The following is a 22,431-nucleotide window of genomic DNA, read 5'->3' as shown; positions in this document are numbered from 1 at the left end:
TCACCGTCCTCACTTGTGGGGGAAACCTCTTCTGTCCTCTAGTGTGCGACTGTCGGGGTTCTTCCTCGTCATCGCTATGCGGCCCCTTGTCCTTGTTTTCGGCAATTAACTTGTCGGCCTGCTTGAACACCCAACAATCCCTGTTGGTGTGGTTGGCTGGCTTGTTTGGGGTGCCGTGTATTTGACACGAGCGATCGAGTATACGGTCCAAGCTGGACGGACCCGACGTACTTTGTTTGAATGGCTTTTTCCGCTGACCGGGTTTAGAGCCTTTGAATCCAGCATTGATTGCCGTATCCTTAGTACTTTCGCCATTAATGCTGTGCTTATGCTTGTTGAGACGTGACCTGCTATTGCCGTCCTTGGTATCTGAGGTACCATGGTTCTTTGATATGTTGTTACTGCGAGCCAACCAGCTGTCTTCTCCCGCACAAAAGCGGGTCATGAGCATCGTGAGGGCTGCCATAGATTTCGGCTTTTCCTAACCAAGGTGTCGGGCTAGCCACTCGTCTCGGATGTTGTGCTTGAAAGCCGCTAAGGCCTCCGCATCCGGACAGTCGACGATTTGGTTTTTCTTTGTAAGGAACCGAGTCTAGAATTGCCTCGCCGATTCTTCTGGCTGCTGAATTATGTGGCTCAAGTCATCGGTGTCTGGTGGTTGCACATAAGTGCCCTGAAAGTTGTCGAGGAATGCGGCTTCCAGATCTTCCCAACAGCTAATGGAGTCCGCTGGCAAGCTATTAAGCCAATGTCGTGCTGGTCCTTTGAGTTTTAGTGGGAGGTACTTGATGGCATGTAAGTCATCACCGCGGGCCATGTGGGTGTGGAGGAGGAAGTCCTCAATCCATACCGCGGGATCTGTTGTGCCGTCATATGATTCAATGTTTATAGGTTTGAAACCTTCTGGGAATTGATGTCCCATTACTTTGTCTGTGAAGTATAAGGGGTGTGCGGCGCCTCTGTATTGGGCTATATCGCGACGCAGCTCGTATGGGTCCTGCCCGCTGTGTTCGGCCCGGCCGGATTTGCTTTTACTGTATCCAGCGTGACATTTACCGTCTCGTAGAGTGGTGTGCCCTCGTGATCCGTAGATCGATCTTCAGTGCTTTGCTTTGTCCTCCAATATGTCTCACAGGTCTGGCGTATCTCCCCATGCCTTTTTATTTGGATGGCGTTGGGGTGGAGGCTGAGCTTTTGGCATGAATGCCTCTCTATCGCGGCCACGAGGTGGCCGATCAGCCGTATCATACGCTTCTTCCTACAGTCGGGGTAGTAACCTGCGCCTTGGGTAACTCTTGGAGGGACGCTCGAGTTTATATTCCTCGGCTGCGAGGACTTCAGTCCATTTGCCAAAACCGGCGGATCTCGGGTAGGAGGTCCCGAACTGTGCGTCTAGGCTGGATGGTAACAGGAGGCAAGGGACACGAAGTTTTACCCAGGTTCGGGCCCTCTTGATGGAGGTAAAACCCTACGTCCTGCTTGATTAATATTGAAGATATGAGTGTTACAAGAGTAGATCTACCACGAGATCAGAGAGGCTAAACCCTAGAAGCTAGCCTACGGTATGATTGTATGTTGTGATTGTTGTCCTACGGACTAAAACCCTCCGGTTTATATAGACACCGGAGAGGGTTAGGGTTACACAAGGTCGGTTACAAAGGAGGAGACATCCATATACGTATTGCCTAGCTTGCCTTCCATGCCAAGTAGAGTCCCATCCGGACACAAGACGAAGTCTTCAATCTTGTATCTTCATAGTCTAATAGTCCGGCCAATGGAGATAGTCCGGCTGTCCGGAGACCCCCTAATCTAGGACTCCCACACCCACTAAGGCCCATTAACCTCCCGGAGGGTTCCGGTAACCTCCCGGTACTCCGGTAAAATCCTGATTTCACTCGGAACACTTCCGATATCCAAACATAGGCTTCCAATATATCAATCTTCATGTCTCGGCCATTTCGGGACTCCTCGTCATGTCCGTGATCACATCCGGGACTCCGAACAACCTTCGGTACATCAAAACATATAAACTCATAATATAACTGTCATCGAAACATTAAGCGTGCGGACCCTACGGGTTCGAGAACTATGTAGACATGACCGAGACACGTCTCCGGTCAATTACCAATAGCGGAACCTGGATGCTCATATTGGCTCCCACATATTCCATGAAGATCTTTATCGGTCAGACCGCATAACAACATATGTTGTTCCCTTTGTCATCGGTATGTTACTTGCCCGAGATTCAATCGTCGGTATCTCAATACCTAGTTTCAATCTCGTTACTGGCAAGTCTCTTTACTCGTTCCGTAATACATCATCCCGCAACTAACTCATTAGTTGCAATGCTTGCAAGGCTTAAGTGATGTGCATTACCGAGAGGGCCCAGATATACCTCTCCGACAATCGGAGTGATAAATCCTAATCTTGAAATACGTCAACTCAACAAGTACCTTCGGAGACACATGTAGAGCACCTTTATAATCACCCAGTTACATTGTGACGTTTGGTAGCACACAAAGTGTTCCTCCGGTAAACGAAAGTTGCATAATCTCATAGTCATAGGAACATGTATAAGTCATGAAGAAAGCAATAGCAACATACTAAATGATCGTGTGCTAAGCTAACGGAATGGGCCAGGTCAATCATATCATTCTCCTGATGATGTGATCCCGTTAATCAAATGACAACTCATGTTAATGGCTAGGAAACTTAACCATCTTTGATCAACGAGCTAGTCAAGTAGAGGCATACTAGTGACACTCTGTTTGTCTATGTATTCACACATGTATTATGTTTCCGGTTAATACAATTCTAGCATGAATAATAAACATTTATCATGATATAAGGAAATAAATAATAACTTTCTTATTGCCTCTAGGGCATATTTCCTTCATCTTGTATAAGGGTAGAAGATAAAAGTAAAAGATAGGCCCTTCGCGGAGGGAAGCAGAGGTTGTCATGCGCTTTTATGGTTGGATGCACAAAATCTTAATGCAAAAGAACGTCACTTTATATTGCTGCTTGTGATAAAGACCTTTATTATGCAATCCGTCGCTTTTATTTCTTCCCTATCACAAGTTCATATAAAAGCTTATTTTCTTCGCACTAATAGATCATACATATTTAGAGAGCAATTTTTATTGCATGCACCGATGACAACTTACTTGAAGGATCTTACTTAATCCATAGGTAGGTATGGTGGACTCTCATGGCAAAACTAGTTTAAGGGATGTTTGGAAGCACAAGTAGTATTTCTACTTGGTGCAAAGAATTTGGCTAGCATGAGAGGGAAAGGCAAGCTCAACATGTTGTATGATCCAAGACAATATAACATTTCGAATATAGGAAAACATAACATTAAGTTGTCTTCCTTGTCCAACATCAACTTTTTAGCATGTCATATTTTAATGAGTGCTCACAATTACAAAATATGTCCAAGATAGTATATTCATATGTGAAATCTCTCTTCCTTCAATATTCTTTCATGAATTGTTCAAGTGACCAATTCTGCGTTTGCTAACTTCCAATAAGTTTACTACCTATACTTATTATGTGTGAACTCATTACTCCCCATGTTGTAAGCATACGAAACGTATATAAATTCAGATTTATGATATTCAATTCATTCAACCATTTACTCATAGGATATATGTGAAGCACGTGAGTAAACGACAAACTACTCCAAAAAGATATAAGTGAAGAACACTGAGTAGTCAAATAATTAACTAGCCATGGGAGGACTCTTTTTCATTCAAGATTTCAGATCCAATGATTTTATTCAAACAGCAAGTAAAATTGAAAATACGCTTCAAGCAAAACACATATCATGTGACAAATAAAAATATAACTCCGAGTAACGTATACCAATAGTTTTGAAGACGAAAGAGGGGATGCCTTCCGGGGCATCCCCAAGCTTAGGTGCTTGAGTCTTCCTTGAATATTACCTTGGGTTGCCTTGGGAATCCCCAAGCTTAGGGTCTTTCCACCCCTTATTCTCCTCATATTGATATCTCACCCAAAGCTTGAAAACTTCAATCACACAAAACTTAACGGAACTTCGTGAGATAGGTTAGTATGATAAAGAGTAAACCATTCACTTTGGTACTGTCAAAGACAAGCTTCATAATTGTTTCATATAATGCCTACTGTACCATATCATTTCTACAATTTATATTGAGAAATATAAGCCATAGAAAATAGAAAAGAAGCAAACTATGCAATGAACACAAAATCTGTCAGAAACAGAACAGTCTGTAATGATCTGAACAGCAACCATACTTATTCTACTCCAAAAATTATGAAATAAATTGGTGGACGTGAGGAAGTTGTCTATTAATCTTATGAAAAAAGAATCAACTCAATCGCACTCTTATGTAAAAAATAACAGCTAATCTCGTGAGCGTAAAGTTTCTGTTTTTTACAGCAAGATCACATTAACTTTCACCCAAGTCTTCCCAAAGGTCTTAATTGGCACTTTATTGAAAAAAAGCTATAATACATGATTACTACAGTATATTAATCATGAGAACACACAAAAACATTAAGGGTAAATATTGGGTTGTCTCCCAACAAGCGCTTTTCTTTAATGCCTTTTAGCTAGGCATGATGATTTCAATGATGCTCACATAAAAGATAAGAATTGAAACATAAAGAGAGCATCATGAAGAATATGACTAGCACATTTAAACCTAACCCACTTCCTATGCCTAGGGATTTTGTGAGGATCAACTAGCATAGGAAGGCAAAACAAGTATAACTTCAAAACTTTAAGCACATAGAGAGGAAACTTGATATTATTGCAACTCCTACAAGCATGTATTCCTCCCTCATAATAATTTTCAGTAGCATCATGAATGAGTTCAACAATATAACCAGCACATAAAGCATTCTGTTCATGATCTACAAGCATAAAAATTTCACTAGTCTTCACATAAGCAAAATTCTTCCCATTTGGAATAGTGGGAGCAAACTCAACAAAGTAACTGTCATGTGAGGCATAATCCAATTGAAAATTAAAATCATGATGACAAGTTTCATGGTTAACATTATTCTTTATAGCATACATGTTGTCACAATAATCATCATAGATAACAACTTTGTTCTCATAATCAATGGGAACCTTCTCCGAAATAGTGGAATCATTACTAACTAAAGTTGACACTCTTCCAAATCCACTTTATATTATAGTATTATTCATACTCCAAAAGATACAAGTGAAGTTCATGGAGAATTCTACAATTAATATAGACAAACCAATATCCAAGCTCAAAATATATAAGTGAAGCACACGAAGCATTCTATAAAACCATACTCAAAAGATTTAAGTGAAGCACAAAGAGCAACTCTATAAGATCATACTTAAAAGATATAAGTGAAGCACACGAAGCATTCTATAAATCAATCAAGGGCTATATCATACTAGCATGGTTCTTACAGGAAAAACAAAAAACACAAAGGACACAAATCATGTGAACAAAACAAAAACCGAGGTATACCGATAATTGTTGAAGAAGAAAGATGGGATGCCAACCGAGGCATCCCCAAGCTTAGATGCTTGAGTATCCTTAGAATATTTACTTGGGGTGCCTTGGGCATCCCCAAGCTTGAGCTCTTTCCTCTCTTTATTCTTCTCACATCGGTAACTCCTCGTTCTTCGAACACTTCATCCACACAAAACTTTAACAAAAACTTTGTGAGATCCGTTAGTATAATAAAGAAAATCACTACCTTTAGGTACTGTTGCAAAATCATTCCAATTTCATATTAGAACTATATCTACTGTATTCCAACTACACCATGGTTCATACCCCTCGATACTACCCATAGATTCATCAAAATAAGCGATCAACACATAGAAACAGAATCTGTCAAAAATAGGACATTCTGTAGTAATCTGGAAGTTTAGTATACTTCTGTAACTCCAAAAATTTTGAAAAATGAAAATTTAAACAATTCGTACAAAAGTAATTTGCGCACTACAGTCATTTAACTTTCCAGTAAAAAAATGTAAATTCACGCGCTACAGCCAAAGTTTCTGTTTTTGTACTGCACAAAGTAAACAAGCAATCTAATCATCCTAAAACCAAAGCTTGGCACATTATTTTTATAATACAATGGATATATACAAGGGGATAATTATTTTCAGAGAATCTTCCATGAATTTTTTTACATTGTATCCATGAGCATGAACACAAGTGTTCAAGGTCGACCCTCACTTCTCCAATGCATAACCTTCCAATCACTTCTCTTATTGAAAAAATTTTAGGTATGAGAGGCAAGTATTTTTTTGTATTTTCATTCTTTTAATTTTTTTTGTATGTTTCACCCACAACTAAACAGAAAATAATAAGGAAAAACAAAATCTACTTAGTGAAGAAAGCAAACAAGCACACATGAGAATATCAACCCCACACTATTGCTCCCCGGCAACGGCGCCAGAAAAGAGCTTGATAATCCCCAAGTGCAGGGAATCATTGTAGCAATTCCCAAAGGTGGAAGTGATAAGTATGGAGTGTCGAACCCACAAGGAGCTAAAGGTAAGATCAATATTCTCTCAAGTCCTATCTGCCACTGATACGACTCTACATACACCGAACGTTTGCTTCCAACTAGAAACGAGAAATAAAACTACGTTGTGGGTATGAAGAGGATAACTTTGCATGATATCGGAGAGCTAAAATATAAAAGTAGGTGTTGTTATCATAAAGTTAGAATATATTACTAAATATTATAAATAGTGAGTGTGGAATAATGATGGGTCGATGTGCGGAATTATCCTAGGCAATCATTAACAAGACCGGTGGTCGTCATTGCAATTTCATATGAGGGAGAGGCATAAGCTAACATACTTTCTCTTCTTGGATCATATGCACTTATGATTGGAACTCTGGCAAGCATCCGCAACTACTAAAGATTATTAAGGTAAAACCCAACCATAGCATTAAAGCATCAAGTCCCCTTTATCTCATACACAACAACCCCTTACTCGGGTTTATGCTTCTGTCACTTAAGCAACCCACTATAAGCGAATCATGAACGTATTGCAACACCCTACAGCGGGAATCCCTCATGCTTGCGCGACACAGAGGGAACAATAGGACATCACCAAAATAAAACATACAACTCATACCAATCTAGATCATCAATCAACCCAAAGACAAAGGATATCTACTCAAAACATCATAGGATGGCAACACATCATTAGATCATAATATGTGGCATAAAAGCACCATGTTCAAGTAGGGATTACAGCGGGGTGCAGGAGAGTGGACCGCATAAAAGAGATGAGGATGGTGATGTTGATGAAGACGATCACCGCGGCGATGATTTCCCTCCCGATGGCACTCCGGTGCCACCGAGAGAGAGGAGGAGAGGTTCTCCCCCTTGTGCTTCCTCCTCCATGGACTCCCCCCTAGATGGGGAGAGGTTCTCCCTCTGGTCCTTGGCCTTCATGGTGATGATGGCCCCTCCAAGATCCTCCTCCATAGCCTCCGGTGATGATGGCCCCCTCCGGCAGGGTGCCAGAGAGGGCGTAGATTGATTTCTCATGGCTACAGATGCTTGCGGTGGCGGAACTTCCGATCTAGGTTAATTTCTGGAGGTTTGGGCATTTATAGGAGAGGTTGGCATCGAGAACAAGTCAGGGTCCCCACAGGAAGTCCACGAGGCACAGGGGCGCGCCCACCGGCGCGCCCCAGGAGGGTGGGCGCGCCCCCACCCTCATGGGGCCCACGGGACTCCCCTCCGGTAGATTTTTGTTCCAGTATTTTTTATATTTTCCAAAAAAAAATCCGTTGATTTTCATCGCATTCCGAGAACTTCTATTTCTGCACAAAAACAACACCACGGTAGTTCCGCTGAAAAAATCGTCAGTCCGGGTTAGTTCTAATCAAATCATACCAAAATCATATAAAACTATTGTAAACTTGGCATGAATACTTCATAAATTATAGATACGTTGGAGACGTATCAATGCCTCAGCCATAGGTTCTATAAAGTATGCCATGTTGTGTACCAAACCTATTGTGTACCTTGCCATGAGTTTGGCAAGGGGTTACAATAGTGATCCAGGAGTAGATCACTGGACATCGGTCAAAATTATCCTTAGAGGACTAATGAAATATTTCTCGGTTATGGAGGTGATAAAGAGTTCATCATAAAGAGTTACGTCGATGCAAGCTTTCACACCGATTCGGATGACTATTGAGTCTCAATCTGGATATGTATTGAAAGTGTGAGCAAATAGCTAGAGTAGCTCCATGCAGAGTATTGAAGACATAGAAATTTGCAAAATACATACGGATCTGAATGTGACAGGCCCGTTGACTAAACTTCTCTCACAAGCAAAACATGATCACACCTTAGTACTCTTTGGGTGTTAATCACATGACGATGTGAACTAGATTATTGACTCTAGTAAACTCTTTGGGTGTTGGTCACATGGCGATGTGAAGTATGGGTGTTAATCACATGGCGATGTGAACTAGATTATTGACTCTAGTGCAAGTGGGAGACTGATCGAAATATGCCCTAGAGGCAATAATAAAATGGTTATTGTTATATTTCCTAAATCATGATAAAGGTTTATTATTCATGCTATAATTGTATTGACCGAAAACTTAAATACATGTGTGGATACATAAACAAATACCGTGTCCCTAGTGAGCCTCTACTAGACTAGCTCGTTGATCAAATATGGTTAAGGTTGATACGTCTCCAACGTATCTATAATTTTTTATTGTTCCATGCTATTATATTATCAACCTTGGATGTTTTATATGCATTTATATGCTATTTTATATGATTTTTGGGACTAACGTATTAACCTAGAGCCCAGTGCCAGTTTCTGTTTTTTCCTTGTTTTGAGTATCGCAGAAAAGGAAAACCAAACAGAGTCCAATTGACCTGAAATTTCACGGACATCATTTTTGGACCAGAAGAAGCCCACAGAGTACCGGAGATGGGCCAGAAGAGTCCCAAGGCCACCACGAGGGTGGGGGGCGCACCCCCCTACCTCGTGGCTGCCTCGGGGACCCCACTGACTTGTTCCCGACTCCAACACCTCTTATATATACCCAAACTTCTAGAAAGAAACCTATATCGGGTGTTCCGCCCCCGCAAGCCTCTGTAGCCACCGAAAACCAATCTAGACCCGTTTCGGCACCCTGCCGGAGGGGGGAATGCCTCTCCCGTGGCCATCTTCATCATCCCGGCGCTCTCCATGACGAGGAGGGAGTAGTTCACCCTTGGGGCTGAGGGTATGTACCAGTAGCTATGTGTTTGATCTCTCTCTCGTGTTCTTGATTTGGCATGATCTTGATGTATCGCGAGCTTTGCTATTATAGTTGGATCTTATGATGTTTCTCTCCCTCTACTCTCTTGTAATGGATTGAGTTTTCCCTTTGAAGTTATCTTATCGGATTGAGTCTTTAAGGATTTGAGAACACTTGATGTATGTCTTGCATGTGCTTATCTGTGGTGACAATGGGATATCACGTGATCCACCTGATGTATGTTTTGGTGATCAACTTGCGAGTTCTGTGACCTCGTGAACTTATGCATAGGAGTTGGCACACGTTTTCGTCTTGACTCTCCGGTAGAAACTTTGGGGCACTCTTTGAAGTTCTTTGTGTTGGTTGAATAGATGAATCTGAGATTGTGTGATGCATATCGTATAATCATACCCATGGATACTTGAGGTGACATTGGAGTATCTAGGTGACATTAGGGTTTTGGTTGATTTGCGTCTTAAGGTGTTATTTTACTATGAACTCTAGGGCTGTTTGTGACACTTATAGGAATAGCCCAACAGATTGATCGGAAAGAATAACTTTGAGTTGGTTTCGTACCCTACAATAATCTCTTCGTTTGTTCTCCGCTATTAGTGACTATGGAGGGATAGTTATATGATCCAATTATGTTATTATTGTTGAGAGAACTTGCACTAGTGAAAGTATGAACCCTAGGCCTTGTTTCCTAGAATTGCAATACCGTTTATGCTCACTTTTATCATTAGTTACCTTGCTATTTTTATATTTCAGATTACAAAAACCTATATCTACCATCTATATTGCACTTGTATCACCATCTCTTCGCCGAACTAGTGCACCTATACAATTTACCATTGTATTGGGTGTGTTGCGGACACAAGAGACTCTTTGTTATTTGGTTGCAGGGTTGCTTGAGAGAGACCATCTTCATCCTACGCCTCCCACGGATTGATAAACTTTAGGTCATCCACTTAAGGGAAATTTTCTACTGTCCTACAAACCTCTGCACTTGGAGGCCCAACAACGTCTACAAGAAGAAGGTTGTGTAGTAGACATCAAGCTCTTTTCTGGCGCCGTTGTCGGGGAGGTTAACGCTTGAAGGTATATCTTTAGATCTTGCAATCAAATCTTTTAGTTTCTTGTTTTGTCACTAGTTTAGTTTATAAAAGAAAACTACAAAAAAATTGAATTAAGGGTACCTCATATGCTTCATATTTTTAATATCTTTCATGAAAATAAGGATTCCAATAATTGTGACAAAATGCTAGAAGAAGAATGTATTAAAATATTTGGCACTAAATCTTTGGATGATGAGCATGATTGCAATGTTGTTAGTATGAATTCTTTGAATATCTATGATGCTAATGATATGCAAAGCCACAAGCTTGGGGATGCTATGTTTGATGAAGATGATATTTTTTGTCCCCCAAGTTTTGATGAGCAAATTTATTTTGATGATAGCATGCCTCCTATTTATGATGATTATATTGATGAAAGTGGGTTTGGAAGAGTGTCAACTTTAGGAAGTAATGATCCCACTATTTTGGAGGGTGTTGAATCTTATTCTGATAATTATGAAAGTGGGTTTGGAGAGGTCATGACTTTAGTTAATGTTAATCCCACTATTTTGGAAGAGTGTCAACTTTGCATACATGTGGATCGTGTTAAGAATATGTTTTGTGATAGCTATATTGTTGAATTTGCTTATGATCCTACATGTAATTATTATAGGGAGGAACATATGCTTGTAGGAATTGCAATAATATCAAGTTTCCTCTCTATGTGTTGAAAATCTTGAAGATTTGCTTGTTTTACCTTCCTATGCAAGTTGATTCTTGTTCCCACAAGTTGTTTGCTCACAAAATCCCTATGCATAGGAAGTGGGTTAGACTTAAATGTGCTAGTCATATTCTTCATGATGCTCTCTTTATGTTACAATTCTTATCTTTTATGTGAGCATCATTGAAATCATCATGCCTAGCTAAGGGCGTTAAACGATAGCACTTGTTGGGAGGCAACCCAATTTTATTTTTGTTCCTTGCTTTTTGCTCCTGTTTAGTAATAAATAATTCATCTAGCCTCTGTTTAGATGTGGTTTTATGTTTTAATTAGTGTTTGTGCCAAGTAGAACCTTTGGGAAGACTTGGGTGAAGTCTTTGCGATCTTGCTGTAAAAACAGAAACTTTTGCGTTCACAAGATTAGCTGACATTTTTTACTAGAGAGTGCGGTTAGGTTGATTCTTTTTGCAGATGATTAATAGAAAAATTCCTCAGGTCCACCAATTTATTTCAGAATTTTTGGAGTGACAGAAGTATTCAAAACCTCCAGATTGCTACAGACTGTTCTATTTTTGACAGATTTTGTTTTCATTGTGTTGTTTGCTTATTTTGATGAATCTATGAGTAGTATCGGAGGGTATGAACCATACAGAAGTTGGAATATAGTAGATATTACACCAATATGAATTTATAATGAGTTCACAACAGTACCTAAGTGGTGATTTATTTTCTTATACTAACGGGGCTTACGAGTTTTCTGTTAAGTTTTGTGTTGTGAAGTTTTCAAGTTTTGGGTAAAGATTCGATGGACTATGGAATAAGGAGTGGCAAGAGCCTAAGCTTGGGGATGCCCAAGGCACCCCAAGGTAATATTCAAGGACAACCAAGAGCCTAAGCTTGGGGATGCCCCGGATGGCATCCCCTCTTTCGTCTTCATTCATCGGTAACTTTATTTGGAGCTATTTTTTTATTCACTACATGATATGTGTTTTGCTTGGAGCGTCATTTTATTTTCTTTTGTTTTTCTTGCTGTTTGAATAAAATACCAAGATCTGAAATTCTTAAATATTAGAGAGTATTCACATAGTTACATGATTATTCAACTACCCATTGTGCTTCGCTTATATCTTTCGGAGTAGTTTGTCATTTGCTCTAGTGCTTCACTTTTATCCTTTTACAGCACGGCGGTGGTTTTATTTTGAAGAAATAGATGAACTCTCATGCTTCACTTATATTATTTTGAGAGTCTTTAGAACAACATGGTAGTTTGTTTTGGTTATGAAACTAGTCCTAATATGATAGGCATCCAAGATGGGTATAATAAAAACTTTCATATAAACTGCATTGAATACTATGAGAAGTTTGATACTTGATGATTGTTTTGAGATATGAAGATGGTGATATTAGAGTCATGCTAGTTGAGTAGTTTGAATTTGAGATATACTTGTGTTAAAGTTTGTGATCCCGTAGCATGCACGTATGGTGAACCGTTATGTGATGAAGTCGGAGCATGATTTATTTATTGATTGTCTTCCTTATGAGTGGCGGTCGGGGACGAGCGATGGTCTTTTCCTACCAATCTATCCCCCTAGGAGCATGCGCGTAGTACTTCGTTTCGATAACTAATAGATTTTTGCAATAAGTATGTGAGTTCTTTATGACTAATATTGAGTCCATGGATTATACGCACTCTCACCCTTCCACTGTTGCTAGCCTCTCTAGTACCGTGCAACTTTCGTAGGTACCATAAACCTACCTATTATGGCTTTTACTATGGACTCTTGAATAGATCGATCAGAAAGGATAACTTTGAGGTGGTTTCGTACCCTACAATAATCTCTTCGTTTGTTCTCCGCTATTAGTGACTTTGGAGTGACTCTTTGTTGCATATTGAGGGATGGTTATATGATCTAATTACGCTATTAGTGTTGAGAGAACTTGCACTAGTGAAAGTATGAACCCTAGGCCTTGTTTCCTAGCATTGCAATACCGTTTATGCTCACTTTTATCATTAGTTACCTTACTGTTTTTATATTTTTCATATTAAAAAAACATATATCTACCATCCATATTGCGCTTGTATCACCATCTCTTCACCAAACTAGTGCACCTATACAATTTACCATTGTATTGGGTGTGTTGGGGACATAAGAGACTCTTTGTTATTTGGTTGCAGGGTTGCTTGAGAGAGACCATCTTCATCCTACGCCTCCCACGGATTGATAAACCTTAGGTCATCCATTTGAGGGAAATTTGCTACTGTCCTACAAACCTCTGCACTTGGAGGCCCAACAACGTCTACAAGAAGAAGGTTGTGTAGTAGACATCAAAGGTTTCCTAACCATAGACATGAGTTGTCATTTCATGAACGGGATCACATCATTAGGAGAATGATGTGATGGACAAGACCCACCCATTAGCTTAGCATAATGATCGTTCAGTTTATTGTTATTGCTTTCTTCATGTCAAATACATATTCCTTCTACTATGAGATTATGCAACTCCTGGATACCGGAGGAATACCTTGTGTGCTATCAAACGTCAAAACATAACTGGGTGATCATAAAGATGCTCTGCATGTATCTCCGAAGGTGTTTGTTGAGTTGGCATAGATCGAAATTAGGATTTGTCACTCCGAGTATCAGAGAGGTATTTGTGGGACCTCTAGGTAATACACATCATAAGAAGCCTTGCAAGAAAAGTGACTAATGAGTTAGTTACATGATGATGTATTACGGAACGAGTAAAGAGACTTGCCGGTAACGAGATTGAACTAGGTACAAAGATACCGACGATTGAATCTCGGGCAAGTAACATACCGATGGACAAAGGGAATTACATATGTTGTCATCATAGTTCGACCGATAAAGATCTTCGTAGAATATGTAGGAGCCAATATGGGCATCCATGTTCCGCTATTGGTTATTGACCGGAGAGGTGTCTCAGTTATGTCTACATAGTTCTCGAACCCGTAGGGTCCGCACGCTTAACGTTCGTTGACGATATAGTGTTATATGATTTGGTGACCGACTGTTGTTCGGAGTCCAGGATGAGATCACGGACATTACGAGGAGTCTCAAAATGGTCGAGAGGTAAAGATTTATATATGAGACGATAGTATTCAGACACCGGAAGTGTTTCGGGGGTTACCGGGTACTTATCGGGTCACCGGAAGGGGTTCCGGGCACCCCCGGCAAAAGATATAGGCCTTGTGGGCCAAGAGGGGAAACACACCAGCCACAAGGGGCTGGTGCGCCCCCATATGGGCCGGTCTAAGGAGGAGAAGGAAAGGGGAGAAGGGAAAGGAAGGTGTGGACTAGGATTCCCACTTCCTTCCCTCTCCCCCTCTTTCCTTCCCCCTCCGACAAACATGGCAGGGGGGTGCGGCCAAGGGCAGGAGCCCAAGTAGGATTCAGTCCTACTTGGGGCGTCCCTTGGCCTCTCCCCTCTCCCTTCCACCTATATATATGAGGGGGGCTAGCACACCCAAGACAATTACCTAGCCGTGTGCGGCGTCCACCTCCACCATTTACGCCTCCGGCCATATTTTCGTAGTGCTTAGGCGAAGCCCTGCGGAGATCACTTCACCATCACCGTCTCCATGCCATCGTGCTGATGGAACTCATCTACTACCTCGATGTCTTGCTGGATCAAGAAGGCGAGAGACGTCACCGAGCTGAACGTGTGCAGTACTCGGAGGTGCCGTACGTTCGATACTTGATCGGTCAGAGCTATAATAAGTTCGACTACATCAACCGTGTTGTCAAACGCTTCCGCTTATGGTCCACGAGGGTACGTAGACACACTCTCCCCCTTGTTGCTATGCATCTCCATGGATAAATCATTGCGTGTGCATAGATTTTTTTTGTTTTCCATGCAACGTTTACCAAGAACGGATGTGTCCTTTTTTGTAGTGAATGTAGATGAACTATGTATGATCAATGTAGTATGATGAGGAACTATATATGATCAACATCGTTGCAAGTTTCTCCCTTTTGTTAAATTTTACAGTTTCATATATGGGGTCTGATCTGCAACGCACGAATTCGCCCTGCAAATTAGATCTGCAACGAACAGTAAACGCATTTTGCGGGTCAACATTATACGGGGTCTACTAGAGATGCTCTAAGCTTGTTTCCTTGTCTCGTTATCTTCATCCTGATGCAGGATTGATTGAGATCTCGGATGGACAAAATATCATCAAATTAGACGAATTAATAAACAACCCAGAAATGATACTGATGCTTATTTCTAGTCTACTGCTTAAAAATTCTCACAAGCATAAGATTAGAGATATTGATAGGAAGATGCATTCGTTTATATTGCCTTGTTTCCCAGCAATGGATAATCAAAAATTCGGGGAAATGTCACAATGCCGAGATGGAAAATGCGTTTATTAAAATGAAGTCATTAATTCCTAGAACTCAGGACCTTTGTAGAATCCCGAATTGAAATGAAAAGGCTAGGTTAATACTGAAAAATGATTAAAAAAACTGAAATCACATGAAGTAAAAAATGGAGGGAAATTGCAAACCGATAAGTGTATTTCTTTACATGTTCTTTATTTATTGAACTTCGCCATTGTATGTGACCATATACATGTTTTCTTTACAAACATTAGTATATTATGAAGGAATAAAATAGAGGGAAATTGCAAACCGATAAATGAGTTTATTTACATGTTCTTTATTTAACAAATGTTGGTATGTTGGTATAGAAAAAAAGCTCAACAATATATTACAAATTTTCTTGGAACCAATGTGAAACCTTCTCTGTTCCTACCTTACATGCTTTTGTTCACAACAACAATATAAGATAAACGTCACCACCTCTTATTTGACACGACATATACATGCAAGCAAGTTACGACTTACGAGACCGGTTCATTATGAGAAGGCGCTCTACTACCTCTGTCATCAATGGTCTTTGATCCACATCAAGGTTAAGGCATTCCAAAGCGATCGCTGCCAAACTATCAAGAATCTCCAAATCTCCTTCGGCTACAATTTCCTTGTCAAACAACTCTGTCACTTTCTTCTCTTTCTTCCCAGCTTCAAGGAAACTGTTTACTAAGCTGCCGCCGTCAGAATGTGTGGCTTTCTGCCCACTAATAAGTTCCAGTATGACAACACCAAAACTGTAGACATCACTTTTCTCGGTTAGTAGGCCTGTTTGTAGATACACTGGATCGATATAACTCATGTCACCAATGACAGATCCGGTGTGTTTTTTGTCTCTCGCAATCAGCCTTGATATGCCAAAGTCTGATATCTTCGGCGCAAACTTATCATCCAAGAGTATATTTGCAGGTTTAACATCACCATGTATGATTTTGGCATTGGTTTTTGAGTGCATATAGACCAGAGCATCCGCTGATTCGACAGCAATACTTAAACGCACACCCAAGTTGAGCGCCACCTTCTTTTTGCCATGAAGAATGTCATCAAGGCTACCATTGGAGAGAAACTCATAGACTAACATCGGGATATCAACTTCTAGGCAACAACCTATGAGCCTAACGATGTTCTTGTGGATTACTCGAGATTGAATGATGACTTCGTTTGCAAAATGTTCATTCTCTAGCATAGTACCACTAATTGGCTTCTTTACCGCAACTTCTTCATTATCAAGAAAGCCCTTATAAACTTCGCCAAAGCCACCTTTTCCAATGAAATTGCTACTCTTCAAAATTGGCTTGAGCTCCTCCTTTTTGAAAAGTTTTATGAACTTTGCCTTCTCTAACGTAGGCCCGCCGTTCTTTTGATAAAACTCTCTTGTCTTTTGTTTCTCTTTGCGAAGAAGAATAAGGAATGATATAGCCGCAATGATAAAAATGCCACCTATTCCACCTATGTGGACACAAAACAAAATGATTTCACATCACTAAAACTTTGAATAATTTAATCTATCTGCATAGGAGAATATAAAAAGTAATCAATTATTTTAATAATACACTTTGAATTTGTCACCACTATGGAAAAAACTACAGCAAATAGCTCACAAATGTTATCAAGGACGATGTAAACCATCATACTTTATGGGTGGGTAATAATAGGAGACTATATTAGACGGTTTGGTGTGAAGAACCACCTTTAATTAATATGTCGATAGCTGAGTAGAAGCCAAAGAAATTCACCCAGAACATCCGAGGATTCCTTGTAAGGGCCTCTTCAACTCAAAGGATTTTTATAGGAATTATGGAGCATATGAATCCCTTAGAAAATTTTCCTATGTTGGTCATCTGTGTTGTATGATTGAATCATATAGGAATGTTTACAAATGATTGGTTCGTACTACATTTCACAGAAAAAAATCATCCACTCAGTCATCTTGGAAGAGGCTTTGAAATCACAGAGTTTGTTTCCCCATCCACCTTTAGGGCTCATACTCCAATCTAACACCACATAAATCAAGATGGTCATGTATCGTAATGATGCAGAGGCCAGAGGTTTCAACCTTCATTTCTTAAAAAATAGCCCGCATATAAGTCCCCATTGGCGATAGAGTAATGGGCTAATGGGACTCATTTAGATTAAATACTAAGTAACAACCCATAATAGAAAATGTGTACAAATTAAAAAAAAATGAAAGTAGGAAAAAAATCTTAGCAAAAGCTAGATCGAGACATGTGTGCTGCTAAGGACAGAAAGACGGTTGTAATCGATTAATGTGGTGCGATGTTTTTGTGCTTACCCACAATCACCTGTGCTACCAGGGGGAATTTATCGGTGCAAGTTCCTTTTATACCGTCGCCTTTCATTCCGAGTTTGCATGGACAGTCATAGCCTTCCAGCCTGTTCTTGCAGATCCCATCACTCGAACAAGGGTACAACTCAGGATTCAGTTTTCGGAGCTTACACTCGTCGATGTCTGAAGACAAAACAAAAAAGGTTAAAGGTTTGAAATCTGGTTTTCGCAACACCAAGAAAAGTTTGAGATCTGGAGTAAAAAAGAGATACTGGTACGAATTAAGGCTTAGTACACCTTGGCATCCATTGGCGATGTAAGGGTTGCCATCGTAGTGTTCCAAGCACCTGCAGACATAGCCATGGGCAGCACCACCAGTCGCGTTGGCACAATAGCTGTTGCCGCTGACGCAGGCGTAGTCCGGAGGTGGTTTCTGGCCTTTCCCCGGGCATGCACCGTTCCGGATGGAGAAGTCGAGCACGAAGGGGACGCCCCTCGGGTACCTCCTGGGCAGCACCTCGACGCCGTACAGGTCCGGCGCGTGGAGAAGCGGTACCAGTCGCTCTCGACCACCATGGCGTAGGTGCACGGGTTGGTCTGCCACATGGGGTTGTCCTCGATGGTGAACCACGTCCCGAAGTCGGTGAGCGGAGCCGCCTCCGGCAGCGCGGCCTGGCAGCAGCCCCGGCTGGAGCATGACCCATTTGTCGCCAGCTGCAGGAGCTTGGGCATGCCCATAAGGTCCGAGAGGCAGGCGAGCGAGAACTCATAGGTGGAGTTCCGGTACGCTGACCACAGGTAGCTCATGATCTTGGGTTCCACCCTCCAGCCCACGCCGACGAGGAGGTTGCGCGTCACCGACAGCAGGAACGGGCCCCTCTCGCCCAGCGCCAGGTTCTGGCACTTGGCGACGTAGTCGCCGCTGAGGTTGGCGGCGTTGCAGAGGGACGAAACGAGGCCATAAGCGCGCGCCTCGCCGTCGGCCACCGATATGTCTATGAGCTCCAGGGCCGTGTTGCCATGGTCGGTCCTCCACACAGGATGGTGCCACCCCACCTTGTAGTATATCTCGGCTATGTGCTGGTTTACTCCGGCGTAGGCGAGGAAGGCGCGGTGGGGAGTGAAGGAGTCGTTGCAGGTGACCTGGAAGCCCTCGCGGAAGCAGCCGGGCTTGGTGCCGAACGGGAAGGGGATGAGAGTGTCGCCGCACCTGTCGGGGCAACCCGGAAGCGTGATCGGCTGCTTCTCATCTTGTTCTGCAGCAGCAGCAGCAACCTGTAAGATCAAGGGAGTTGATGCTGCTGCTGCTGCTGCAAGGAGGACTAGGATTATCGGCAGTGGCTGGGAGTTATGGGATTGCGAGCTTCGCGTGGTGGTCATGGCCGGTACGGTGTTGTATGCTGCCTGCGCTTGTGAAGCAAAAGCTCTATGCCACTCATGCAAATTACACCTAGGTCATTAAGCTCCGGCGGGTGGAGTAGATGGACTTCCACGTCGCGAATATATGCACGGGGGAAATTCCGTGCATACGGGCTATTAAGAGCATCTACAATCACGCGTCTCAAATCTGCCTCATCAGGCGGGCCGCCGGATCACTGACCGGTCACGAAATTTTGACTTAGACGGGCGTGGCAAACGGGACTTAAACGCACGGGCTGACCGGCACCCTCATATTCAGCCCAAATATAAGGTGTATATATATGGAGGCATCCCGGCGTGCTCGCCAGTCGCCACGTCGGATCCAGCCCACACTGGCTCACCCGACCCCACATATATTCACCTTCATCCGCTCGCCGAACCAAACCCTAGCCACTTTAATCCACTTCCCTCCACCACCCATGCACCTTCGGCGGTCTCCGGACGTCTCCGGCATGGTGGGCAGCGAATCTGAGTCCTTCACCTCCAGACCCGTCGGCCCCGAGCTCATCCCACGCGGCACCGAGGAGGAGATGGCCGTCCGGCTTGCGCTCGGCCCTTCGCGGCGGGCGCGGGAGGCGGCGGCAGCCTTCGCGGCGGTGGACGTCAGCGATGCAGAGTCACACTCTCCAGCGCCCCATATGGTGCAGCAGTCCTGGTGCCACAACCTGGTGGATGTCACCGGCTCGTCCCAGGACGGATCCATCATCGATCTGATGTCCACCAGCGTCCAATGGGTTTCGGGCCCCGACGAGAAAGAGTATGGCATGGGAGACGGCAGCGCCTTGAGTCCCGTGAGTCGGCTCGTGTCCCATGTCCTACTCTACCTTACCAGCAACCGAACCAACACTCTGGGGGCGCAGCCGGCCGTACGACATGGGCACGGCGATCGAATGGAGCTCCATTTTAAGATTGCTACGTTGCATGTAATAATATGGATTTGAGGTTTCTAATTTGAGGGAACCCCCTCGCGTAACCCTCTCGCGTCGCTTCTGCGAGCGACCAAGGGGGCGAACCCCAGCCGTCGCTCGTAGTCCGCCGCCTCCAGCTCCCTCCCTTGTCGCGGCCGGCGTGTGCCGCCGATCCGGTCGAGTAGGCGGCGGCGTGGATCCCTTTCTCCTCGCATGACGTCGGGCGCACGGGACAACGGCTTCAGCGACGGTGTCTTGCGGATCCATGGCACGGCGGATCCCGGCAGCGGTGCTTGGTGGCGCGGGTGGATTGGTTGGGCGTGGCGTGCCAGTCGGCTAGACGTGGCTAGAAGATGGAGGTGGGGCTGGGCGTGGCCGGTGGTTGTGGCGGTAGCGACGTCCAGCCCGGATCCGGACTTGGCGGTGGCGATGGCGACGGCTGACCGCGGATCCAACTATGGTTGTGGTGACGTCCCCTCCGCCGGGGATGACGGGCCAGGTGGTGGGTCCGTGTAACGGCCCGGTGGTGACGGATCTTGGGATCCCGTTTCTGGGCTCGTCGCAGGACGTGCGTGGCGGCCGAAGCTTCGTCTGGCATCGACGGCGCTTGATGCAGGATCGTGGCGGCGGTTGCCGTTATATGGGTGACACCAGCGGCTGGCGTGATGCTGGGTGCTCCCTGTAGCGACCCCTCTTCATCAACAATGGCGAACTCCAGGGTCGTGTGAGCGACTCGGAGTCCGGATCTCGAGATAGTGACGGCCTTCTGAGGCCGGTGACGGTATGGGACGTCCCCTCCATCAACAGACCGGATTCGATGCAGCTCGATAGGTGACACATGAGCCTCTCTCGGAGTTTTCAGGCGGTGCCTGTCGTTGGCAGGTGAAGCCACTGGTGGATGTGCTACCAACGGATGCTACACACGACATCTTATGCGGAGACGTCAAGTCATGCCTGCTACCGGCAGGTGAGACATGGCGGCTCAGGTGGAGGTGTCAAGTTTAGCCTGTTGTTGTTGGATCAAAGGTGGTGGGACAGTAGCCGGAGGCAGGCGGTATGGGGCGTCTTTGTCTTCCATTGTCTCCTTCAAAGGTATCTAGCTATCGAGTCGTTGCTAGACGGATAAAGGTGGATGGTACAGATAGCTTCAACGACGAGTTTATGCACTTCGGTGGAAACACAAAATCTCTGATCGGGCTATGTCGTCGCATGCCTGCATCGTGTCCTTACTGAAGATGGTGGACTGAAGCTTTGTGTATTTTTTGTTTATGCTATGTCTTGTATCATAGGGTTAGTGGTTATATAGGGAGTTACTGTCGCAAGGTATATGGTTGCATGCATCGTCCTGATGCAGAAGCCAATGGTTATCCTCCTTTTCAAGAAAAGAAAATCCAAATGAGAAATGCATTATTTGAAGCGCGACCGACTCAATTTGCAAAGTCCGTATGTAGATGCCCTAAACACTTTCTCCTTGCGTTTGCCAGACGCTGCCATGTACCCCACCTCACTGATTCCTGCTGGTAACCTTCGTCTGTTGCTTCGCTCTGCTCAAAAGCAATGAAAAAGAATCTGACATGGGGTCTTCAAGTCTTCATCATGTGCTCCTTTGCTTAAAGCAATCCAATACTAAACAAAAAGAGTCTGACACTAACACTGAAAGGATCTACAAAGACTAAATAGTGATCACGCTGAGTGCTCACGTAGTTGAGTGGCATAAGAGCATCTCCAACAGCAGGCACGCAAAAATGAAGCGGATTTTCAGAACATGGGGCAACGGAGCACTTTGAACCCTCAAAACATGTGCTTAATTTTTTTGAAAAGATTTGATTTTTTTTACATGAATACGCATGGATTGGTCTAGATACGTGTGAAATTTCGTTCGAAAATATGTTGTATTGTACACTGCACAAAAAAGACAAAAACTTCGGCCCAAAATTGGAAAAAACTGGCCCCGAATTTGCATGTATTTTGTCTTTTTATCTCTCACATCCCAGCACGTATATTGGCCAAATTTTGCCACGTTATACTGTATTGCTATACGTGTCTGTACATCAAATTTTGGAATTTTTAAGCCATACAAATTCATTTTTTAACTTTAAAATAACGGGCACAAAGTGCCCGTGCTCAGATGTCAATTTTCAACGCAAAAATTTCTTATTGGGCATCAAAAAGTGCATTTTGCATCATCTGAATTTTTTTACTCCAACAACAGCCCTATAATAGAGCACCAATTTGCATTGCCGACACCGACACTTCGACTCTTGGGGGAGGGGGTGTAGTTGAACGTGACATATCCGCATATATCTCCAAATTATCTCTACCCATGTATAGCCTAACTACTAAAGATTTGGTAGGCTGTACCGAAA

General features: G+C 43.3%; 1 pseudogene; it reads right to left on the bottom strand.

Annotated features, from left to right (window-relative positions):
• Window positions 1-15,782: 15,782 nt before the first annotated feature.
• Window positions 15,783-19,128, bottom strand: LOC123184835 (wall-associated receptor kinase 1-like; annotated as a pseudogene).
• Between the last annotated feature and the right edge of the window lie 3,303 nt (window positions 19,129-22,431).

This window comes from Triticum aestivum, chromosome 2A (assembly GCF_018294505.1).
Source record: "Triticum aestivum cultivar Chinese Spring chromosome 2A, IWGSC CS RefSeq v2.1, whole genome shotgun sequence".
Lineage (NCBI taxonomy): Eukaryota > Viridiplantae > Streptophyta > Magnoliopsida > Poales > Poaceae > Triticum > Triticum aestivum.
Note: the sequence above shows the minus strand (reverse complement) of the source record. Positions and strands in the feature narration are given on the sequence as shown.